The sequence below is a fragment of the Eschrichtius robustus genome, chromosome 12 (genome assembly GCF_028021215.1).
Source record: "Eschrichtius robustus isolate mEscRob2 chromosome 12, mEscRob2.pri, whole genome shotgun sequence".
Taxonomy (NCBI): Eukaryota; Metazoa; Chordata; class Mammalia; order Artiodactyla; family Eschrichtiidae; genus Eschrichtius; species Eschrichtius robustus.
The window spans coordinates 75,085,236-75,100,531 of NC_090835.1; positions in this window are offsets into that span (position 1 = coordinate 75,085,236).

Sequence of the window (15,296 nt, forward strand, 5' to 3'; positions counted from 1 at the left end):
GCAGAGGAAAGGAGAGGAGAGACATAGACAGCGTTTCACATACCAGTAGGAGAGATGAAGACTCTCAAATAATTGCTACTCTCAAGTAGCGATCTCAGGTCGGTTTCACTGTATTTCAAAGTAGAGATAAGAAGATAGGGTAAAAAAGATAAATGGTAAGAAAGAGAAAGTCCTCTGCAGTACAAAGTATCATTTTTATTTTCTTGAGTCCAGAGATCCGGCTAAGTAGGTAGACTGAGCCTCAATCTAACATTTTGTCTTCTGTGGTCTGAATGTTTGCACCCCATTCATATGCTAAAATCTTAACCCTGAAAGGTGATGGTATTAGGAGGTAGGGCCTTTGGGAGGCGCTTAGGTCAAGAATGGCTTGACCCTCATGGGATGAGCCTTCAAGAATGGGATTAGTGCCTTTATAAAAGAGCTCCCTCACCCCTTCCTCCATGTGAGGACACCGTGAAAAGCCAGCCATATGGCTATGAACCAGTTAGTCCTTACCAGATATGGAATCTGGTGCCATGATCTTGGACTTCCCAGCCTCCAGAACTGTGAGAAATAAATGTTTGTTATTCATAAGCCACCTAGTCTATGATATTTTTGTTACAGCAATCCTGAGGGACTAAGCCAAAGTGTCTTTTTGAAAAGAACATTTACATCTTGTAGAAAGGATGGGAAAACGTTTACCTTCCTTACTGAAAGAATAGTTAAGTACAGAACTAGACAAATCTGACTCGTAGGACAAGAGGTGTAGTGGCTACTGGTATTACAGTATTTAACCAAACTACCGAGACAAAAGGAAAAAAAAGCAAACCTTCTGGATGATATATGTAAAAATGCTTTTTATTTTTAAAAACATTGGTAACATACTGAGCTTTTTTTTTTTTTTTTGTCTTTCTAACATTGCTTCTTCAACATTGTTCATCAGAGAAGCCGAATAAGCAATTTTTCCAAGGGAAAGAGGCTATTTTAAAAGAAAACCTTTTATTCTTTGGAAACTTGACTATTTTCCCCCCCAATACCAGCATTTAAATTCCCTAAAGGCAGATCCTCTTATAAACTGGATTTCCTTCACCCCATTTCTTGCCCACTTTCATTTCTGTGAGCAAATACAGTTCTATGACTATGGGGTCACCCAGAGAAGTTCTAAATCCAAAGCACTCTGAGTAGTTCCTTTAGTCGGTTTTCCAGATGCCTTTTTTGGCTTGGCCCTATTGCTAAACCCCACAAATATACCACAGGACCAAACCAGAGATCCTTCCCATTTTTAAATTGCCCATTCCAGTGGGCAGAGGCCATGTCCCTATATAAGAAATCCTTAAATCATACAAAGGAAAGTAACCTAGATTATCTTCCATCAAGTCAGATCATGCTTTTCCTTTGAGTACTGTCAGGATTTAGTTTCTACTATATTATTTTTCTAATCATTGACTTGTTGCTAAGTGCCCTTTAAGTCATTTCTGTGGATGTATTTCTCCATTTCCTAACCCTTCAGAGAGGAGATCATGTGTTATATTTCTTTCTTTCCTTTTTTTTTGGCCGCACTGTGCAGCTTGCGGGATCTTAGTTCCCTGACCAGGGATCGAACCCGGGCCCACAGCAGTGAAACCACTGTGTCCTAACCGCTGGACCGCCAGGGAATTCCCTATTCTTCTTTTTAAAAAAGAAAATTTTCTTTATAATTCTTTATAATTTCAAGACTTGTGGGTGCTCAACTCTTGAGTAGTCAAAGGTGTTCTGTCAGAATCACCTCTCCACACAGACCAGAACAGTACTGAAATAACCATTTCTGTTTACTTTTTGTAGGGCATAGCCAAATTAAAAAAGACATACATTTAAAAGATAAAATGGTAAATAAATGAATTGTCTTTTTGCTACTTATTACCAATCAAGAATTTAAGTTGGATACACATGATGCTTACAACCAATTACTGGGGGCACAAAAGAAAGTCAGTAATAAAAGAATGAAAAGGGGAAAAAAAAAATCAAAAGACTGGCAATTCCCAAGTTTGTCACTAACTTCCTATTTTTCAAAATGTAGTCTCTGAACCACCTACCAGCATCAGAATTCCTTAGGATACTTGTCATATGTACAGATTTCTGGTCATGACTCCAAATGTGATGAATCAGATTTTGGGAGAGGGGTCTAAAATCTCCATTTTAAACAAGCTCTACAGATGATTCATTTGTACATTAAAACCTTAGAACCACTGTACTAATCCAGTAAATTATATAGGGATGAAGAACTCCTCATAGAAATCGAAGAAATCAAAGAATCAATCAAAAATTTTATTTCTCAAGATCTTTCACTTAGACATTGTTCAATAGAACTCTCTGCAACGATGGAAATATTCTTTATCTGCATTGTCCAATACTGTACTAACTAGCCACATGTGCCTCCTGAGTACTTGAAATGTGGCTAGTGAAACTGAGGGACTGACTTTAATTTTATTTAATTTTAATTAATTTAAATTTAAATAGCCACACGTGACTGGTGGCTGCAGTATTAGATAGCACGGATTTAAATACACCAGGACAGGGGCTTCCCTGGTGGCGCAGTGGTTGAGAATCTGCCTGCCAATGCAGGGGACACGGGTTCGAGCCCTGGTCTGGAAAGATCCCACATGCCGCGGAGCAACTAGGCCCGTGAGCCACAATTACTGAGCCTGCGCGTCTGGAGCCTGTGCTCCGCAACAAGAGAGGCCGAGATAGTGAGAGGCCCGCGCACCACGATGAAGAGTGGCCCCCGCTCACCGCAACTAGAGAAAGCCCCCGCACAGAAACGAAGACCCAACACAGCCATAAATAAATAAATTAAATAAACCCAAAGTTTAAAAAAAAAACCTGTCATCTTTAAAAAAAAAAAACAAAAAAAAACACCAGGACATACTATCTTTAGCTCACTTGGGTTTTCTTTTTGTTTTCTTCCCTTTGGAAGATTCAATACTCACTGAATCATGTCTGAATAGCCTCTTCTAACTCAAAACCTGACAAATCCCCATTTTAGCCAAAAGGAACCTTGATGTGTCTTCAGAAATTTAATTGCTATTGAGATCTTATCACATGAAACATAGCACAGCTTCAAATCCTACAAAGAGAGAATATTTCTATTAACAGGAATACAGCAACACAACACCCAGGACACCAATACCTTATGAAATCAACTTCTGTGCTAGAAAAAACATGCTGGAACAACCAAAAGCCAAAATAGAAAAACACTAAAAAACCATTCCACACCCTCTTCATGGAATGCTGTCAAATGGAAAGGGCACTCTGGAAATTCTTTCTTCCAATTTCATTTTCTGATCTATAAATCTGCTGATCACGCACATCCTTTCCTGCACAGCCTTTTTCCCATTACAGATCTGTCGTGGCAACTCACTAACCTGCCATATGGCAGAGTAAATCCATTCAGGAAAACACAGGGCTACTCTGCACCTCACTACACTGATTTAACCTAGGCAGACTAGCTTCTCTAGAGGAAAAACATGAAATGCTGATCATGAAATGGAAATCACTCAAAAGTGACACAAAAGTCAACGCACACAATAGAGAATAAAGAGAATACAATCTTGAGTGTACTCAGTTCAAGAAAGACCATGTATTTCACTCACCCCTCACACATCCTCTGACCACTTTATTTAAGAACAAGGCCTAACACTCACAGGCACAAAGAAGAAATCTATTTTACATTTTTCTGACATGGACCCCTTTTCCTTCATAATTGCTAAAGGTCATAAAAGTCCTAACACTTCCACTTAAAACATATATCATCCAGTGTGACAGGCACCCAGTATCCAAAAGAGAGAAACTTGCAGTGTAACTGGGAATGAACATGATGTGCCTAAATAGCTCTCCATCGTTAAGTAGATCAGTAACTGTAAATAAATGTCCTGCTCACCCTGGATCAATCTGCATACAGGGAAAGCAAACCTGACAAAATATTAGTGTTTGCTTCTTTAAGTAGTGTAGTTTTATTTTAAAAATCTGAATCAACTTGAGCTAAAAACCATAATTAATATTTAAAAGGATTCTACTGTAGTTAATATCACCAAATAGTAAAAGAAGGTAATGGAATCTGTTCAATGTTTGCCTTTTGTTCTGATGAGAAACTTCTAGATTTATCACATCATTTTTTAAAGGTCTCTGTATGAGAGAGATGACTGAGCATTATAAAATCTTTCAAAAACCTATAGCTTGAAAACATGATTCATCTTTTAATTGGACTATTCCAATTATTCTCAAATAGCAGATTTCTTAGCTGATCTGAAATGGATAACAGCATCACCGGAAATAAAATTTCTGGGGAGAAATTCAACAAAAACAAAATAGGAAAAATTTAAGAGAATCTACTTTAGGGAGATTTGCATTTCTTCTCTCTCATCGTATTGATTTCTTCTCAGTTCTTGACTAAGGATAGTGGAAAAATCCTGCCTGATCTTGGTGAGACCAAGCGGCATAAATTCCAGCTTCAGAGAGAGTAGACACTATGGTAACATGCTGACAGCCTTCATTTACATAAAAGAATACTAATTACGTGGTATCATCAACATCTGCGATTCTGCTCACCGCCATATGTGACAAAGCAGGGTATTTTAACCCTTCAACCTGCTACACGTACCCTACATTACATGTCCCACAAAACCTGCAAAGGGTGCTTAAAGACACAATGAACACATTTTTACAAATAACAAGTGTTGAAAATGAATTTTATTTTCAGCTAACAGTTTATTTCTAAGAGGTATGGGAAAATATAATTTAGTATCAATATCCAATTAAGAAAAACATTTTTTAAAACAAGGTAGAAATCACATTAAGATACAGTTAATAATCCAAAAGGGAAGAATGCTACATTTTAGAGTATTATATAGGGCTTTAAAAGGCTGTATTTTAAGTACAATGAAACTAGCCTTTTGAATTTTTGCATTATGGCTAAAATAAAAACAAAACAAAGAAACAGATACAAAATAACAAAAACAAAAACTAGGGGCAGAGACTGAGAAGGGTGAGGCTAGCCCTTGACTAAGGGCAGTGTGTAGGGGGGAGCACGCGGCGGGGTGGCGGGGGGGGGGGGATGATGGCTGAAGGGGTGGAGGGTCCTCACAGCTGCTGCACTTTCCCTTGTTCCCCTTCGTTTCCATTCTCCCTGAATGTGGGGGTGGGTGGGTGGATGGGTGACAGATAACCTGTAGGTCAGAGCATCCGTCCCTCAGAGACTCCTGCAGAGGCTGAATTCTCTGGGACGAGGTTGGAAGCTCTAACCAAATGTGTTCTTGAGCTCTTAAACCCAAGAGCGGAACGGCCACTTAAGCAGCGGCTCTTGGCCACAGGCAATGGTACGCTGATGCGCTGGGTGCGCCGGAGCCTTCCGAGGTTGGCCATCACTCGTCAGTAATCAAGCGCTGATGTTCGAGAATGAGCCTGTTTAATCACGAGTTACAGATTTAAGGTTATGTCTGCACAATAATGTCTCTCTCACTTGCATTAGGATCTGCTTTCCTCAGTGAGAAAGCAGTAGAGTTCATCTAGAGAGCCAGCCAGCACACAACCCTGATTGCCACAGCGCAGGGAGATGACAAAGACAGAACGACCAGCACAGTACAGATGCTTTGCTCTGTGCCAAATACCAACTTATCTAACTGTATTAAGAGCCAGAATTGGGTGTAAGCCCTCTGTACCTTCAGTCTCTGCTCTCTTTTGTTTGCCTCCTTCCTCTCCAGCTGCAACATGCCCAAGTCGCTCCCGTCTAAAAAACAACGCAAACCCAACTTTGCCCTGCCTCTAGACTATCCTTGACACTATTTTTAGGCTCTTTCTCCTTCTGCCTACTTTATTTCTGGCAAGAATAATGTGCAGCTTCATCTTTCTCACAACTCACTCCTTCGCACCTTCATTTCATAGCAACTGTTTTCTCAAAGGTCTCTGCAATTTCCTCAGAGCTGAGTTCATCAGCCCTTTCTCAGTCCCCATCCACATCTATTCTGCCCCTGACACTGAACACACACTCACTCCTGCATTTTAGGCTACTGTTCTCTTCCTATGTCTGTAAATACACCTTCTCTGTTTTCATGTGTGTCTCTCTTCCTTGAAATATATACTCTCCTTAAGATTCTGTCCTCAACTCTCTTCTTGATGATTTCGTCTGTTTCTAGAACATCAAGTATCATTTCTATTAACGTATTTTAATTCTCACAAACACTTTTTAAAAACCACTTTATTGAGATATAGTTGACATACCATAAAATTCACTCATTTAAACCACACAACTCAATAATTTTTAGTACATTCACAGAGTCCCATAAATACTTTTGCATATAAAATCTGTCCATTTCCTTACAGAGGCTTGGTCTCAGGTTGGATCTTCCCATTCTGATACCCACATTATGGTATACTACTGTTAATGCTATTTGCAGGATGAAGCTTCTGAATATGTTTTGCAGTTGTTTGTTTGGTAGCAGTGATGTACTGAGCTATACACACTGAGATCATGTACTGAGTTATACACACTGTTTCATCCAAGTCTCCTGATGATCAAGACATGGAAGATGACAGACAGGGGGTTAAGGAAATGCCATCTGTGGAACAAAGCTAGCTGGCCTTCAAAGGATCAGACTTTTTGATTCATTAACCTACTCTTGCCAAAGAGGTCTGTGCCTAAAACTTAACCCCTTTTCCAGGAGGACAGTAGACTGGGCGCAAGGGGGCCAAGGAATACTGCTCATATAAAATTCAGAGAAATTTTGAATACACTGGGAGCCTGTGCACGCGCATGTGTGCGTGCGCACACACACACACACACACACACACAGAAATGTTACCTGTGACTCTGTGTGGAGAAGTGGCAGCCAAGAGTGGAGATAACTAGTTTGGCTGTGTAAGGATTAAACAGGTTTGCTTCAGAGCTTAGTAATTTGTGGCCCTTCCAGATCAAACCTGGTGATGCTTTTAGTATGATCTCCCTGACAAGCTAGTGCTACGGCAAGGTCCAAACTAAAGGCTCCCTCTTCTACTCCACTGCCACAAGGAAAAATTCTATCGCTACCGCTGAGAGAATCAGGGTTTACCCTTTAAATATCTGACTACAGGAATTATGGTTTGTCCCTGCAGTATGCCTCCAAAACACTGTTCTCTACAGCAGCTGGGCAGTCATCATAAGTGTGTACATATGTGTATACATATGTCAAAGTGTACATATATGTCAAACTTCTAGAATTGTGCCCTTTAAATACATGCAGTTTATTGTATGTAAATTACATCTCAATACATTTGTTTAAAATTGCATAGACACACACGCACAGACACATATACACACACAAGTGAATAATATACCCCTAATGAAATAATGGATCTAGTCAGTAGCTCCTTCAACCACTAGGTGAAAGCTGACAGGAAACTTTACAATGGATGGATAAGGCTGACAGCACCTGACTCCAGTGATCAATTTCACATTGAAAATAGGACAACCAGACATTATACGCTTCCCTGCTATGATGCAATAAGAGGTTCACAGCAGCATCACCTATAAAGTACTCTTGCTAAAAGAACTGAACCTGGGCTTCCCTGGTGGCGCAGTGGTTAAGAATCTGCCTGCCAATGCAGGGGACACGGGTTCGAGCCCTGGTCTAGGAAAATCCCACATGCCGCAGAGCAACTAAGCCCGTGCACCACAACTACTGAGCCTGCGCTCTAGAGCCCGCGAGCCGCAACTACTGAGTCCACGTGCCACAACTACTGAAGCCTGCGCACCTAGGGCCTGTGCTATGCAACAAGAAAAGCCACTGCGATGAGAAGCCTGTGCACTGCAACAAAGAGTAGCCCCCGCTCGCCGCAACTAGAGAAAGCCCGCGTGCAGCAGCAAAGACCCAACACAGCCAAAAATAAATAATAAATAAATTTGAATAAAATGAATGAATAAGCATTTTCAGAACTCTAATTAAAAACGGATGAACTCATAAAAGTGCTAACAAAAGATCAAGATAAAAAAAAAATTAATTACATGGGACTGAGTGAACTGATGAGGATGATTATAATTTTTGTGACTTTTTGTTTGAATTAAAAACAAAAAATCCCACAAGGACTCAGAGGCAAAGAATATACAAATCAATTTTCACTGCAAAGTAAAGGAGCTGTTATAGTGGAGGATTACTGGACTGAATGTCTATATTATGACATAGTATGAGTGTGTTTCGTGTTTGGTAATTGCGATCATTGTTGCTTTTGTTGTGGTCATCCATTTACAATGCTTGGTGTCAGTCTATTTATCTCTTGTAAAAATAAAATACAGTGTGTGTGTGTGAAAAAAAATAATAATGTGGTTAAAATGAGAGCAGTAATGCACAGTACGTTTCATCAGCACACAACCTGATTCTCTTGAGAGAACAGATGAAAGGAGTCTTGCTCAGACTCCTGGACAACTTAAAGTGTTGCTGGCCTCTCTGTGGACCGATCATAGCAAGTTGTAATTCAGATAATGAACTTCCTAATGCAGGAAGTTCTTAATTCAGGAAACAGGAGTTGGTGAAATTGAAACCAATTTATTAAATAAAAGGAAAAGCATATACAGCCAAGTACTTAGAAGCTAGAATACTCAGTTTTTAAGGTCCGAAATAGAATAGTGTGGGACCTAAAATTCTTCAGTTTTTATACTGTACTATCACTCCGATAATTTGTTCTAATCCTCTGAAGTTGTTTAGAAAAATGCAACAGAGATCTGGAGAAATCTGTATTTTTAAACTTTAGCTCAATGTTTAGCTATACACACAAATATTTAATGGCATAAACTGGTAACAGCCTACATAATGGACAAGGCTTATATTTATCTGGAGAGCACCAAATTTTCCAGTCTTCTGGGACGAGCCTCCCCCACCTCCCTACAAGGAAAAACTGTGCCTCCCCCCATTTGAATGGGTCTATAAATCCCACCTGTCCCCTTGACCACAGGCAGGTCCATGACCAAGGCCAAGGCAACTGGAGTAATGCCTGCTGGCGCTAGCAATTGGTCCAAGAGTGAGCACCTGCCCAAAGGTGAGCCTTTCTGAGCCTTTCTGTTCCAGAGATTCCCCAACCTGAAGGTGAGAGAAAGAGCTCCCTCTCCTTTGGCATTGTTAAGCCTTCCCCAGGGACTGTCCTGTAACTCTGGAGCTGCCTGTGGTCAGCTCCATTCACGGAGCCATCTGAAGTGACAGAGAATGAGTGACTGTACCAAAGAAGCCAAGAGTTAAGGCAGAGAAATGGAAAGACAGTCATGATACTTCCAGTTCTGGATCCAGAGGACTCTGAGGCCAACCCTACCTCTTCCCTCCCTATATCAAGAGACACCAAGTTCCCCTTTTTGGATAAACTTTTTGGTATCAGTTTCCAACACTGCAACTGAATGCATTCTGACCAATACACCTATATGTCCAACAGGATTGGTTAAGCAGACCACAGACTCAAAATTGTGTGGCCATTAAAATTATCTTACCAAAGTGTGACTCAGTAAAAATTAAATGAATAGATGGCATGCAAAGATGATCTGGTATATTAAGTGAAAAAAAGCTAGTTATAAAACAATATTCATAAAATAGGAAAAAAAAAAAAAACAACTGAACCTGAGTCCAATGAAGCCTTTGGATCTAACACCAAGTTATAAGAAATGTGGGAGACAGGAACGTACTACCACACGGCTGCAATTAGCCAACGCACCAAATCAGAGTGTGGCAAATGCTACAGGATCAGTGATCTGGAGTCTTTAAGAAATAAATGACATGAAGAAAAAAGGGGGGGGATAGATTTGCTACAGATTATAAGAAACCTAAAAACATATCAACCAACTGCAATGTGTGGTTCTTATTTAGATCCTGATTTGAACAAACCAAATATAAAAATATATTTTTGAGAAAACTGGGAGAAATGTTTTAAAATACTGTTTGCCTCTAGCTATACCACTATATTTTAACAGTTTCGTTGAGGTAGAATTGACATACAGTGAACTGCGCATATTTAAAGTGTACAACTTGATACATTTTGCATATACTTGTGAAATCACCACAACCAAAATAATGAACACATCGATCACCCCCAAAAGTTTCATGCCCCTTTGTAATCCTTTCCCCCAGCCTCCCTCCCTTAAACCCCCAGTCCAAAACTGGAGAAAATTTAAACACAGACTAGGACTTCCCTGGTGGCGCAGTGGTTAAGAATCCGCCTGCCAATGCAGGGGACACGGGTTCAATCCCTGGTCCGCGAAGATCCCACATGCCATGGAGCAACTAAGCCCGTGCGCCACAACTACTGAGCCTACGCTCTAGAGCCCACAGCTATGAAGCCAAGGCGTCCTAGAGCCCACGCACCACAACTACTGAGCCCACGTGCTACAACTACTGAAGCCCGCACACCTAGAGCCCGTGCTCCGCAACAAGAGAAGCCACTGCAGTGAGAAGCCTGCGCACCGCAACAAAGAGTAGCCCCGCTCACTGCAACTAGAGAAAGTCCATGCACAGCAACAAAGACCCAACGCAGCCAAAAAAATAAAAATAAACACAGACTAAGTATTAGCTAATATTAATAATTATTAGTTTGATGTGACAATAGTACTGTGGCTGTATTTTTTCAGTCTTCATATGTTAAGAGACACCTCTGAAGTATTTATAGGTGAAATATTACGAAGCATGGAATTTGCTTTAAAATACTCTAGTGGCAGGAAGATAGATGAAACAAGATTGTCAAAACGTTCATAATTGTTGAAGCTGACTGATGGGCACATGGAGTTCATTATATTATTCCCTTTATATTTGTGTATGCTTGAAAAGTTCCAAAAAAAATTTTTTAAAGACAAAAAGCAAACAATATACTCTCTGATAGCAAAAGAAAACCTTGAGATATGAACCATTCACAAATTAGACAAATTATGAGACACCTTTCATCTCTGTCATCTTACCATCATATCTAGTCTTACCGTGAGATGCACCCTCCCCACCCCTCAAGACACACCCAACCAAAGCAGTGCAGTTTTTCTTGGCAGTGTTAGTCACAGAGATTGCTTGCATAGTCCTTTCGTCTGGGCCTCAAGTACACCCTTTAGACTTAGGTAGCAACTTCTTTGCAGCCCCCCAAACTTTCCTTCAAAAACTTCACCAGAATTTTGCCCACAAAAATTTCCTGAGGATGTTTCTCTTTTGGGGGCACAAAGCCACTTTAGTTGATCTGTTGAAATGTTCTTGCTTAGTGTAATGTTTTCTCTGTTTCTGAAACTTCCTCCTTTATTGGGAAGGAAAATCTCTTTAATTTTTTTTTTGAAATTCTGCTTCTTCCTCACTAACTCTGATTATCCAGGTGGCAAGGAGCTCATCCTATGCCTTTCTGAATTTCACTGTAGTCACAGCAAAAAACAGTAGCACAAAAATTATATTAAAAAAAATATTTCTGTTTCTCTGACTCCAGTCAGATAAAGGTTACTCCCAGTCCATGTGATGTCTGGGGAAGCGAAATTTGGCCACAAAGATCCAATACAATATTCACAAACATCAACCAACAGGTTGTTTTCAGCTGAGACTTTGGAATATATTTTCTCATAGAAGCAATGCTACAAATAGCACTTGGTCCAGTTAAAAAGCTTATTGAAAAAAAAAAATGAAAAAAAAAAAAAAAAAGCTCATTGAGCCCATCATGTATCCTTGGTGTCGTACCGGAATACTAGTGCTACCACTACGGAAGCTAACTATCAAATGCATTATTCTGAGAAAATTAATTCAAAGTTTCAACTTAAAAATGCCAAGAACTGCTTTCCCAGCTGCAGCCCAGGCAGTGAAATTGGGAATCTCCCTCCTCCCATGTTCCCCACATGGCTAAAGAGGGCTTTCCACACGTGGCCATTTGTATGAAAGACACATATATATGTTAGGAACTGCCTGCAGAGGAAAAGAAGGAACAATTTCTGTGAATAGAAAATAAACCTGACTAGAATTTACAAATGGATCGTCAGGATTAGTTGGTGATTTCAGTGGCTGCTCTAAGGAAAGGAAACCCCATCTTCCTGATGTCCTGTTTCTTAAAAGGATAGTAGTATATTTAATCCTGTGCCTTCCCGAAGAATATACCAAAGCACATCTGTCAGGACGGAGGTCCATCATATTTTGCATAAATGGAGACACAACTTTTAAAAAAATGTATGTATGTATTTATTTATTTTTGGCTGTGTTGGGTCTTTGATGCTGCGCCTGGGCTTTCTCTAGTTGCAGCGAGTGGGGGCTACTCTTCGTTGTGGGGCGTGGGCTTCTCATTGCAGTGGCTTCTCTTGGTGCGGAGCTCAGGCTCTAGGCGCGTGGGCTTCAGTAGTTGTGGCACACGGGCTCGGTAGTTGTGGCTCGCAGGCTCTAGAGCTCAGGTTCAGCACAGGCTTAGTTGCTCTGCGTTATGTGGGATCTTCCCGGACCAGGGCTTGAACCCATGTCCCCTGCATTGGCAAGTGGATCCTTAACCACTGCGCCACCAAGGAAGTCCCGAGACACAACTTTTCAGCACTTTATTTCAAGAGCAAAGAAGACAGATGTCCAAAGAGAAGGGGCCAAATACAAAGCGGTATTTGTTACATACATACAAAAGGAGAAAACTTGAAGCTACAAAGAAAACACTCAGGCACTTTAATTGAGAACAGGTTAAATAAATTATAAATTGGCCATATAACTGAAACCACCAGTAGTTTTTTGTTTTGTTTTCTAAAGAGGCAGGCCTATGGGTACAACAATTCAAAATACAGTATGTGAAAAAGAAAAGGGGTAGAATAGTGTATATAATATGCATCAAGACTAAAAAAACTACACATGCACAATCTCTCTCTCATATGCAATTAAGAAGATAAACAAGAAACTGGTAACACCACATGCCCTGTAGTGGCAAACGGGGGGTGGAGATGGAAAAGAGAGAGTCATCAACATTTGTACCTTTTGGGGAAAAAAAATCATGTATTATCTATTTTCAAAAAGGATACAGCACTGAGGAAACTGTTTCAATAATCTTAAAAATTCAGGCATCAGCAAGATGGCTGAATATAAGTGCGGGGCGTATATGATTTACTATGCTTTTATTAGAAAATAGGATTTAGGGACAGGCAGTCTGATGATATTTATGGCATATGGAGAACCCAAGGAATTATATTCTAGTAGCACTAATCACTGCAAAAAGAACCCCCCACTTCTTTTTCCACAAGCTTATGACCAGCAAAGTGCAGACCTCTTTGGCTTATTGCAGAGGGGCTTATATAGCACAGCCTCAGTCGGTCGTGTCAATCATTTGAAATTTCATATCAGCCAAGGTACCAAGGTAATTTCTACTCTGCTTCCCCAGAGGCCACTACAGAAAATTGTCAGTAGAAGGGAATCCTGTAAGCAGACCCTTCCAACTCTCAAGAGATCTTCATTTCCTTCATGGACAGCTCCTAACATTATTCCAGTGTACCGGGCAGCAAAATCTCTCTCTCAACACCCAGCCAACCTCTCTGAAGGAGCGTGGGTGTGAGAGTGTGGGTGTGTTTTGGGATGGTGAAGGCAATCAACTGAATGATGGAGGACCCCCCCCCCCACACACACACATACCATTCCAAGTATAAAAGTATACTATAAGCCTCAGTTTCTCAAGTCTATAAAACCGGGGAGCAATAATACCTACTTCAAAGAATTGTTCTGAGGGAGACTCAAATGAGATGGCCACGTAACTGCGTTCTGAAAGTGACTGACTCTAAACAAAGTACTGGCTGACTTGGCCACCTTGTCACTCATTCCCAAAAAGCTATTTTTGCTTCCACAGGGCTTAGAGTCAGGCTGGCTAATTGAGCAGCTTACAGTAACTGACTATCTGGTCTTGACTTTACCCAGATAGTTTCATCTAATAAGGTCTTCATACTAAAATATTCTTAAACGAGAAATTAGAGGATACTTTTATATTTAAAATGAGAAAAATCACTATCTTTCCAAAACAAATTAAAAGGTTTTATTATTTATTATCTATTTTTCTTAGGTCTTTAAAGATTGTGTTTAATAGCAACACAGAGCAAGGCTAGTAAAAGTCCAATTAAGATGTTAAAAACAAACCCAGAGCACCATAAAATGCTGTTGAATTAAAGAAGCAGAATCAGGCTCAGCTCACACTCTCCAACAGGGGTATGCCCATTGAATACTTACAGGTCCAACAGAATGTGCTGCGTGGCAAAAATATAAAAGGGGCCTTCTTTCAAATAAGGCATAGAAGGCATTTCAAAGACGTGAACTGTGCATGAACCCTCATCTCTCGTTAAGAATAAAGCAGGAGTACTTCTGGGAACTCAACTATAGTGAGCTGGCACAAGAGAATAGAAAGCCAGTGCACACCCAGGCAGCAAACTTCATGTAGTTTAAATCCCACAAGTCCCAGCCACTTCTCCTATTTTAAAGATATCAGCCTCCTGGCCTGCCAGTGAGTCCTACCACTTGGATTTGGGCACTGACACTCTCCTTAAAGGCAAACAGAGAATCTTATAAGGGAAACACATAAAGCCCATCAACTGCTAATAATTAAGCATAGATTAATTTACCATAGCAGGAAGCAGAAAGCTGGGTGCTAAGGGGCAGGATACTGCATAGCTAAATGCAGTGAGGAAGAAACTAAAGAGGGAAAGAAAAGTATGAATCACTGACTGATACCCTGTAGAAGGGAGACTTGAGCCTTAAGGAGTATTGGACAGCAAGGAGGGAGGTCCCTAAAAAATGGTATGAGAACAAAAAAATAAGCCTCACTGACTTCATCATTTTTTTCCCTGCATCCTTCCCATGTTGCCTGTGGTAACTGTGCTGAACACTGTCCATACCTATCAAGTTATAATATCAGTGAGATGTAATGAAACAAGGTAAATACGTGATTCATTACGTGTAGCTTTAAATACATATGAATAACTAGGAAAGTAATTATTCTAAAGTTAAACCTTTCGTTTCTGAACCTGCGCTTCTGAGTCTGACATCTCAGTTTGTTATTTTTAAGTTACTGGTCACAAACAGCCTATAGCCAACGGTAAAGTCCCCATCAAATCACCCAACTCCACTACAGCCAATTTATCAAAACACATACATTATCACTATACCTATCACTCACACAAGAACTTACCAGAATTAATAAGAACTAAACTGCTTTGACGGAACTATCAGTAAAAAAAATCATATCTAATATTGGCAGAAGCAAAATAATAAACATTACATATTCCAAGAGACCAATCAACAGACTTCTAAGGGACCACTTAATGCACTACTTATTCTAAGAGTCCAGCTTCTGAGTCTGCCAGTAAAGAAAATATCTCA